Here is a 10,633-nt window from a genome sequence, read left to right as displayed (position 1 = left end):
AGTGAGCCAAGATCGCACCATTGCACTTCAGCCTGGGTGACAGAGTTGAGACTCTATCTTAAGAGAGAAAAAAAGATCTGGGGAGATGATTTTTCTTCCAACATTCCTTGGAGAAATGAGAGATCATCTAGAGCTCTTCTTCATCTTCCTCTTCTTCAAAGTCACTCATGAAATCATAGAATGAAGAGAAGTTTTAGAGGTCATTTAGTGGTTGCAACTTTGGAATTCCAAATCTCAAAGGGCCCTCAAGATTATTAAGGGTTTTTCAAGGTAATTTTAATATTTCAAAAGCCCTAGTATTAGTCATATATTTCTCTGAGATAAGGTTATACTGCACATGCATTACTTATTATTATTACTTTCTTATTTTGCTATTTAAAATAAATGATTAGGCAGGCTAATTTTCAAAGCATGGAGTTTGAGGCAATAGAGAAAAACAATGAAAAGAGCAAGTCTGTAATTAAACCTAAAAAGCTTCTTCACAGCTAAAGAAATAATCAGCAGAGTAAACAGACAACGCACAGAGTGGGTAAAAATATTTGCAAACTATGCATCTGACAAAGGACTAATATGCAGAATCTATAAAGAACTCAAATCAGCAAGGAAAAAAAAACACAAATAAGCTCATTAAAAAGTGAGCAAAGGAGATGAATAGAAATTTCTCAAAAGAAGACATGCAATCAGCCAAGAAACATACAAAAAAATGCTCAACATCACGAGTCATCAGGAAAATGCAAATTAAAACAATGATGAGACACTACCTTACTCCTGCAAGAATGGCTGTAATTAAAAAGTCAAAAAAACAATAGATATAGGTGGGGTTCAGTGGCTCACACCTGTAATCCCAGGACTTTGGGAGGCCAAGGCAGGAAAATCACTTGAACCCAGGAGTTTGGGACCAGCATGGGCAACATCGTAGAACTCTGTCTCTGTCTCTACCAAAAATACAAAAAATTAGCTGGGTGTGATGGTGTGCAGCTGTGGTCCCAGCTACTTGAGAGCTTAGGTGGAAGAACTGCTTAAGCCCAAGAGTCAGAGGTGGCAGTGAGCCAAGATTGTGCCACAGAGCAAGACTGTCTCAAAAACAAATAAACAAACAGAAAACACCAAACCAAAAACAAAAACCCAAGAGGTGGTGGCATGGGTGTGGTGAAAAGGGAACACTTTTACACTGCTGGTGGGAATGTAAATTAATACAACCACTGTGGAAAACAGTATGGAGATTCCTTACAAAACTAAAAATAGATCCACCATTCATTCATGCAATCCCACTACTGGGTATCTACCCAAAGGAAAAGAAGTCATTATATGAATAAGGCACATGCACATGCGTGTTTTTAGCAGTCCAATTTGCAATTGCAAAGATATGGAACCAAGCAAAGTGCCAATCGACCAACCAGTGGATAAATAAAATGTGGTATATATGCACCATGAAATATGATTCGGCCGTAAAAAGGAATGAAATAATGTCTTTTGCAGCAACTCAGATGGAACTAGAGGCCATTATCATAAGTGAAGTAACTCAGGAATGGAAAACCAAATACCATATATTTTCGCTTGTAAGTGGGAGCTAAACTATGAGGACTCAAAGACATACAGAGTGATACAGTGGACTTTGAAGACCTGGGGTGGGGTGGAGGTTGGGAGGGAAGTGAAGGATAAAAGACTACCTATTTGGCACAGTGCACACTGCTTGGCTGATGTGTTCACTAAAATCTCAGAATTCACTGCTAAAGAACTCATCATTTGGTTACTCATGTAACCAAAAACCACTTGTACCCCAAAACTATTTGAAATAAAAAAGAATAAATTAGAAAAAATAGCTTAAAAAAAAAAAGAGCAGGTCTGAATTCAGACAGACATGGATTCCAACCTTGGCTCAGCTACTCACTGCATGTGTGTGTTTGAGTAAGTTAATAAACCCTTTAAAGCCTCGGTTTCCTCATCTGTAAGATGGGGATAATAGTGCTGTTCTTCCCTCCTAGAGTAGTTATGGGCATTGAATGAAATATACATGTACAATGTATATCATCTTAGCTAATCCTTTATAGTTCTATCACTACTATAGTGCGGATCATAGGGAAAACACTGTACAATTCCTATGTTGCAGAGGATGTTGAGAGCTACTGATCCAATTCAACCTCACTTTCAACACAGCTATCCATGCCCCATGTTTTTGGATAGATAGATATAAACTACATTGGATCACTTACTATGAGGAATTAAATAGGGGGGAAGGAAAGACTAAGTGGTAGTTGTAGGTAAGATTATTTGCCCCATATGAAAAACTTCAGGAAATTTCTGTTAGACAACTTTTAAAGAAAATAACCTTTCATCTCCCCTCCAGGGACCTTGCAACTGCTCCTTTCACCCCAACTTCACCGGCACTGAGGATCATTATTAAAAAACAACCAAAACAAGACACAATATTAAAACTTGGCTCACTTAGGGCTAGATTCTTCCTTTGACAAGATGGTGGTGGGAGGCGGTGGCGCTGGTGGGAAGTACAGCTCGAAAAGTGATGACGATTGCGGCTTCCTGGGGCTGTGGCCTACTTTGGTGGACCGAGCACTGAGGCAGCAGTGGCGAGGCCCAAGAAATAAGTGCGGCTGGCAGCAGCTCGCTCAGGAGCCGCTGGGGCTGGAGGTTGACCAGTTCCTGGAAGATGTGCAGCTGCAGGAGGGCATGAGCGTGGCTAGTTGTCAGAGGTCCCGAATGAAAAACTCTTCTTAATGCACCCTGGCTCCCAGGAAAAAGGGCTAAGAAGAGAACCAAAGTCCAGAAGTCACTGCTTCTCAAGAAACCTCTTCGGGTTGACCTCCTCCTCGAGAACACATCCAAAGTCCCTGCCCCCAAAGATGTCCTTGCCCACCAGGGCCCCAACGCCAAGAAGCTCAGGCGGAAGGAGCAGCTCTGGGAGAAGCTGGCCAAGCAGGGCGAGCTGCCCCGGGGAGGCCCGCAGGGCCCAGGCCCAGCTCCTCAACTCTCCTGCCGCCAAGTCCAAGCCCGGGCCCCAGGACACCGTGGAGCGGCCCTTCTACGACCTCCGGGCCCCAGACAGCAGCCCTGGCCAGGCCATGGTTGGCCAGGCCGTTGGTTGGCCAGGATGCGTTTTTCCTGGAGCAGACCAAGAAGAAAGGAGTGAAGCGGCCACCACGCCTGCACACTAAGCGGTCCCAGGCCCCCGCCCTGGAGGTAGCGCCTGCCGGAGTCTCCTACAACCGGTCCTTTGAAGACCGCCAGACCCTGCTCTCAGCGGCCCACGAGGTGGCGTTGCGGCGGCAGACCGAGGCGGGGAAGCTGGAGCGGCAGCTGGCCTTGCCCGCCACGGAGCAGGCCGCAGACAAGCTTGGGACAGACCTCGGCATCCCCAGCCCCGGGCCCCTCGCCCTGGCCCGGCTCCTCCTCACGGTTCCAGGAGCTGTGCGAGGGACTGCTGGAGGAGTCGGACGGTGACAGGGAGCAGGGCTTGGACGAGGGGCCGGAGGCTGGGGAGGCCAAGGTCTGCCCCACGCCCGCCCGCCTGCCCGCCACAGAGAGGAAGACCGAGCAGCAGCGGCGGCGGGAGAAGGCTGCGTGCACGGCAGGCCGCGTTGCGGGCGGCCTGGCTCCGGCACCAGGAGCTGTTCCGGCTGCGCCTGTTCAAGGCCCAGGTGGCCCTGAGGCTGGCGGAGCTGGCGAGGCGGCGGGAGGCCGAGACTGACAAGCCCCGAAGGCTGGGGCGGATCAAGTGCTAGGCATCCAGACGTGCAGCTCAGCTCAGAACTGACTGACTCGCTCAGGACTCTGAAGCCCGAGGGCAACAAACATCTTTGGAGACCGGCTCTAGAGCTTCCAGAGGAGGAATATGATCGAGCCTGGAGAGCCAAGTTCAAGTCCAAGTACAAGGTGAAGCTGATGGAGAAATGGGTGTTAAAGGAGATCCAGTTGTAGCTGTTAATCAGACGCCGGAGCCACGCCCTTCAATAAAAAGTCCCTTCTAACCCCCCCAAAAAAACAACAAAAAAACTTGGCTCACTTAAACAAACAAAATGGTGGTTGAATGTTTTAATTTGCATTTTTTGACCCCCATCCTTCAATTTTAGCAGAATAGTGTTTTGTTTGTTTGTTTGTTTGTTTTTGCATGGCGCAGCTTCTCGGAGTATCCCCTGAAAAGATCAAACATCACTCCGTAGGCTGCTACCCTTGGCCAGTTGAACCAAATTGGAAAGGTCAGCCACAACATAGAGAAATGTTTGTGTGCACATGAAAAATCTACCTTGCAGCCAATTGAAACTCAATAACATTAAAAAAAAAAAAATTGACAGTGGTTAATGCCTGTAATCAGCACTTTGGGAGGCCAAGGTGGGCATATCCCTTGAGGTCGGGAATTTGAGACCAGCCTGGCCAACATGGCGAAACCCCATCTCTACCCAAAAATACAAAAATTAGCCAGGCATGGTGGCATGTACCTGTAGTCCCAGCTACTTAGGAGGCTGAGGTGGGAGAATCGCTTGAACCCAGGAAGCTGAGGTTGCATTGACAGAATAAAACCCTGTCTCAAAAAAAGAAAAAAAAAAAAATCAACAAATGTGTGGTGGGTGGGATGGGGCAGTGAAGCATGTTGATTAAGCTATTTCCTGAAGTTATACTGGCAGGAAGTTGTGCTACTTTTATTTATAAAAATGTTTTTTGAATCAGCCTGTAGTATTCAAATGTGATACCATAAGAAGAGGTTCCTTTAGTTTTTTTTTTTTTTTTTGAGATGGAGTTTCGCTCTTGTTACCCAGGCTGGAGTGCAATGGCTCGATCTCGGCTCACCGCAACCTCCGCCTCCTGGGTTCAGGCAATTCTCCTGCCCCAGCCTCCTGAGTCACTGGGATTACAGGCACGCGCCACCATGCCCAGCTAATTTTATGTATTTTTAGTAGAGACGGGGTTTCACCATGTTGACCAGGATGGTCTCGATCTCTTGACCTCATGATCCACCCGCCTTGGCCTCCCAAAGTGCTGGGATTACAGGCTTGAGCCACCGCGCCCGGCCGAGGTTCCTTTAGTTTTTAAACCTATGGTTGGAGTGGAGTAATACAAATTAACAAGTGTTTAAGAAAGATTAATCTAAAAGTATGATAAGTTGGGTTGTTGAAGGGATGAGCTGTACATGCATGAGGGGATGAAAACCCTCGCTAGGCGGGACACCATAATAGAAATGAAAGTCGACATAGAAAGTGAAATAAGAGCACACAACACAAAAGAAACAGGGTTGTTGAAGTTTCAAGGAAAAAAATATAATACCGAAATTCTGGGTTTCAAGAAGAGGAAGGATAACAGCATGAGTTATTTAATTTTGCTGGGTTTCCAGTTTCCACATTTGTAAAATGGACAAAGGAAACATCTGTGCTTTGTTTCCTCTGGGTTTGATATGAGAATCATATGCTGTTTGTGGAAATCATACTTTTTTTTTTTTTTTTGGGACAGAATCTCGCTGTGCCACCCAGGCTGGAGTGCAGTGGTGTGGTCTTGGCTCACTGCAACCTCTGCCTCTTGGGTTCAAGTGATTGTCTCAGCTTCCGGAGTAGCTGGGATTACAGGCATGTGCCACCACACCCAATTAATTTTTGTATTTTTAGCAGAGACGGGGTTTCACTATGTTGGCCAGGCCGATCTTGAACTCCTGACCTCGGGTGATTGCCCGCCTCAGCCTCCCGAAGTGCTGGGATTACAGGAGTGTGCCCCCGCGCCCAGCCAGAAATCTATACTTTTAAGCTGTGCATATTTTAAGCTGTGTGATGGAATAATCATAGTAATGAAGAGGCATGAGAATGATCAGGAGTTTCCTATGAAAAAAAAGAAATGAAGACCAAGGAAAGAATAAAAACAGAAAGAAGACACTTATTGAGAACCTATTGCATGTCTGGCACTGGGCTTAGCACTCTGATACATAAAATCTCATTTAATTTTCCCTAGGGCTCTGAGATGGGTGTTACACCCTTCCCATGTTTGCACAAAGAATGCTGATGTTCATAACTTCTCCAAGGTCACATGGCCAGTAGATTAAGCAGTGGGAGTGGCAGAACATTGACTGAACTCTGAAGGAAGCAATGGGGATACCCACGCAGTGATTGCATACCGTGTTTTTAACATATCTGAACCTGCTCAGGCTCAATGACACAGGAGAGTAAGTTTGCCTATGATTTCTTTCCTTGTACCAGGTCTAATGGAAGAGGAAAACCAGACGGGAGTGGTACACTTCCACTCCTTTTCAACAGACCTGGAGGTGGCTTCCTTTATAATTGCAGCCTTGATGTTGTACCTAGGAAGCCTTGTTGGAAGCTTCACCACTGGGCCCACAGTCTGGCGAGATCCCTTCCTTCATATTCCAATGTACTTTTTTGTTGTTGTTGGCATTGACTGTGTTGGAAATTGGCTATTCCACCAACATTTCTCCTGCAACACTGGCTAGCATCCTTTCCATGGGGAAGATGCTTCTCTCTCTCCCTGGCTGTGGAACTCAGATGCTCTTTGTCATCCTTTTGAGAGGATCTGAGTGTGTCTTGCTTGCTGTCATGGCCTATGACAGGTATACGACTATCTGTCGTCCATTCAGTTATAATCTCATCGCAAGTGGGTAGCTCTGTGGGCAGATGATTTTAGGTTCTTTAAGGCTGGGATTCCTGTTGTCACTGTTTTTGACTATTCTGATCTGACAACTTCCATTCCATGACCCAATGAAACCTACCACTACTTCTGTGACATGCCCACAGCAAGTGCCTTCTCTGTGCAGACACCACATGCATGAGGCAGCTGTCTGCCTTCATTGTGGCCGCTGTCACTATCCCCTTCCTCTTTGTCTGCCTCCCCTATGGCTGCCTTGCAGCCACCATCTTGAGGATGCATTCAGCTAAGAGAAAGCACCAGGCCTTCTCCACCAGTTCCTCCCACCTCATTGTGGCTCTCCCACGTTATTGGTGTTGCATCCTCATCTGCCTTTGCCCCAGCTCTAGTTACTCATCAGAGGAGGGCTGGGAGGTATCTGCTGTTTACACCTTTTTCTCCTTGTGCAGAATCCTATGATCTATAGCATATGGAACCAAGAGGTATCATGCACTAGATGGACATGTGGCAAGAATGTCCTTGTTTGAAAAGCCAGAAATATTCCTTCTTAAAAAATATTCCCCAAACTAGAAGAACATGATCTAAGGGACAGGAAGCTCAAAGACAAAAAGGAAGAAATGGAGCATGGGGGAGCCAGTCATAATCCCAAAGACACAATCCAAAAATCTTGAAAGATCAAAATCCGAAAAAGATAATTCTGAAATAAGAATTTCAAAATTATTTAAAAGATAATTATTTACTTTTGTAACAGGAGATTTACTTGAGAAACATAAAAGCACTACAGAATATGTTATAGGGCACTTTACACAATAAAATAGGCAATAAGAAGATACATATTTTTGCAAGCATAAGCACTCAGGTGCACTAATGACAATCACATGAGTATGACAGTTATGAGCAGATGAACCGTATTTATAAAGAAATAGCTCGTATAACTTCAGTCACCTGAAATAGTGTAGGGACAACCTAAGTTTTTTGACGAGATGGATCCAAAACCGCAGTGAGTCACCACTGCTCATGCAATCACTCAAAGAGCCAGATCTTGAGAAATTTTACCTTTCACAAAAGTAGATGTACAAAAAGGACATGTCATCATTTATTGAGGAAGTTTTAACACTTTTATGTTATGCACAATGCTTACACACAAAGTTAATGTTGCAATAATGCACTTTTGTGAGGTCAAATTTATACAAAATGCATACAATAAATTAGAACTCTCTAAACATCTTTACAAAATGTATACCTCCAGTATTGGAAATGATGCAAAGATAAACTACGTAGCATAGGAATTGTAAAAAATAATGCTGGCAATTTAAAATTGTGAGAAAAAACTAAAAACAATAAACAAAACTAAAATGAAAGTTTGACATATGAAAATGCATATTTCAGGGGTAGATTAAGGGCAGTTACACAAAGGAAGTCCATAAGAGCTTTCTAACTTTCATAACCTTTAACTACATTTTGAAGTCTTGCATTGCAATAAATAGCTGCTTTTTTTTCTTTTAGAACATGGCTCTTCTTGGAGAATATGTTCGCATTCATTTTCTTTTCTTTTCTTTTTTTCCAAGCCAAATTATATCCAGCTTTATTAAAGATACTTTCCATAAACAGTCATGGTATTTCAGACAGGACATGGGCAGACAATCTTTAAAAGTATAAAACAACTTTCAAACTCCCTTCTTCAACAGATTACCAAAAATCAGAAAGCCACTATAAAACCCATTGAAGTCTTCATTCAATGCTCTGAACAGGAAAAGTTTAGAGTGAAGGTTGACATTTCACATTCAGCAGGTTGTTTAACAGCTTTTCACAAGCCGACCCTGACTTTCAGGAAGTGAAATGAAAATTGTAGAATTTCTCTGAAGATCCACAATCTACAAATGGAACCACTGCTCTTTTGACAGGTGCCATCTCAGTGGCATCACTGCAAAGTCTAGATTGCCTGACACACTGGTAACCAATGACTGGGGGTCAGGTCCCAACAGATGTCTGGGCTTAAGGGAGTTAAGTCTATGCTGAAAGACGGAAAGGGAGAAGAGGACATAAAAACGAATTTGTTTTTCCATGCCACAAGGCTTTTGTGCCAAGATGGCCATGTGTGTCAAAGTCAGGGAATCCCTTCTCCTGGGAGCCAAGAGGAAGTCTTTCAAAACTAGAAGGGAAAGGTGTTTTCCCCACATCAATCCAGCTTTAGAGACATTCTATTAATGACATACGCCCTTTCCCTCCAAAACAACAATGACATGTTCTGTGTGCTAACAACATAGCTTAAGAAAATTAAAGCAAAATTCTACAGTTTTATAAAACTTGAAAAAAAAATAGTATTTCAAACTGTACAGTCACCAGAAGTAAACAGTTATAAAAAATGCACACACTTCACTTGGCATCTCCAGCACCTTCAGCTTTCTGTGCCTGGTCTGTTTTGGCATCTCTGTTTTCTGTAGGATTATTCCCCTCCTTGTGCATCAGCTTTTCCCTTTGTTTCTTTGGATACCTTCTCTCCCTTCTTTGCAGGGACCTTTTTAGGCTTGGGCTCTGGCTTTGGAGGAGCAGGTTTAGCAGATGACCTCGCGGATCTTCTCTGTGGTTCGTCCTTCACCTTGGCTTTATCTCCCTTAGCATCCCCTTCAGCCTTTCTCTTGGGCATGGTGGCAGCACGATGGTGGCGGGACATTGGCACTGGGCATGGGATGCAGCAGGCGGCTGGCTTTGGTTGTTCTGGCGTTGTTCTCGCCTCTTCTTCACATCTCTCTGTTCATATTCATTTTCTAGGTGGTGCTGTTTTTTTGGAAATTCTTCTGTGATTCTATATAGTGTATGTGGACATGAGAATTCTCTATTAAATTTTTTCATCTTCTGTGCCATCCCTCTATGTTGTTTTGGGCATGTGGAAATCCATACACTTATATGCAGACCATAAATTTGGCAGAAACAATACTTGTTAAACAGCAACATCATTGTGTGTCTTCTTATCTTACCTTGCACATAATTATTTTCAAACCAATCAGTATCTTCACTGGCTTCTTAGGGCAAATGCAACTTTAATTTATTAAAAGTTTGTAGAATGTCATCAGCTGGACGGAATGCCAATGCAGGCACATTATCCATTCATACACTGAAGTTGTCATTGCCAGATTACGTGGTCAATTCACTCATCTGAATTTTTCACCAAATGCATTGGGATGCATTTTTTAAAAAAGCTTTTTATTGGGGACATCTTGAAATTCATTTTTAGAAGTCTTGATTGTACCTAATTCTAAATATGTCAAAACTAGGGAGACTGATGGTGTAACTCTGAGTCTGAGGCTGACAGGAACCTGGGGGCTGCTAGTCAGTCCCAGGTCCAAAGGCTGCTGGCCAGGAGTTCTGATGTCTAAGGCATCTGAAGAAAAGTGTGTTCCAGATCTCAGAGAGAGGCCAGTTTGCTTCTGTTTTTTATTTGTTTGTTATCTGTGTTTTCTTAAGACAGGGTCTTGTTCTGTCGCCCAGGCTAGAGTGCAGTGGTGTGACATTGGCTCACTGCAACCTCCACCTCCTGGACTCAAGCGATCCTCCCATCTCAGCCTCTTGCACAGCCGGGACTACAGGCATGCACTAACATGCCTGACTAATTTTTCCTCTTTTTTGGGGTAGAGATAAGATTTTTTTCCATGTTACCCATGCTGGTCTCAAACTCCTGGGCTCAAGCAATTCACCCGCCTCAGCCTCCCAAAGTACTAGGATTGCAGGCATGAGCCACCACACCCAGCCTGCCTTCTGTATTTGTGGGCTCTCCAGGTCCTCAACTCATTGGATGGTACCAGCTGACATTGAGGACGGATCTTTCCTATCTGGTTCACGCAGACTCACACACTAATTTCCTCTGGGAACACCCTCACAGATATAACTAAAATAACACTTTAGCAGGTTTCTAGGTATCCCTTAATCCAGACAAGTTGACAACTAAAATTGAGTCCACAAAATCTGCCCTTGTCAATTTGGCACCCATATTAATCTCTTTAAGCCATAATTTCCTGATAGGAACTATAATAAGGTAATA

The 10,633-nt window shown here is 44.0% G+C and overlaps 2 pseudogenes across 2 annotated transcripts; one reads left to right on the top strand and one right to left on the bottom strand.

Moving 5' to 3' along the window:
- The first annotated feature begins 2,472 nt into the window (after positions 1–2,472).
- LOC108282860 lies at positions 2,473–3,976 on the top strand (annotated as a pseudogene). Its single transcript, XR_005195525.1, has 2 exons — positions 2,473–3,348; positions 3,404–3,976. The product of XR_005195525.1 is annotated as a ribosome biogenesis protein NOP53-like (transcript).
- Positions 3,977–8,674: 4,698 nt separating this feature from the next.
- Positions 8,675–9,278, bottom strand: LOC108282859 (annotated as a pseudogene). The gene has a single exon (XR_001816610.2). The product of XR_001816610.2 is annotated as a non-histone chromosomal protein HMG-17-like (transcript).
- Between the last annotated feature and the right edge of the window lie 1,355 nt (positions 9,279–10,633).

The sequence above is a fragment of the Cebus imitator genome, unplaced genomic scaffold, assembly GCF_001604975.1.
Source record: "Cebus imitator isolate Cc_AM_T3 unplaced genomic scaffold, Cebus_imitator-1.0 Scaffold253, whole genome shotgun sequence".
Lineage (NCBI taxonomy): Eukaryota > Metazoa > Chordata > Mammalia > Primates > Cebidae > Cebus > Cebus imitator.
The sequence above is the reverse complement of the archived record's forward strand: the minus strand, read 5'-3'. Positions and strand labels throughout refer to the sequence as shown.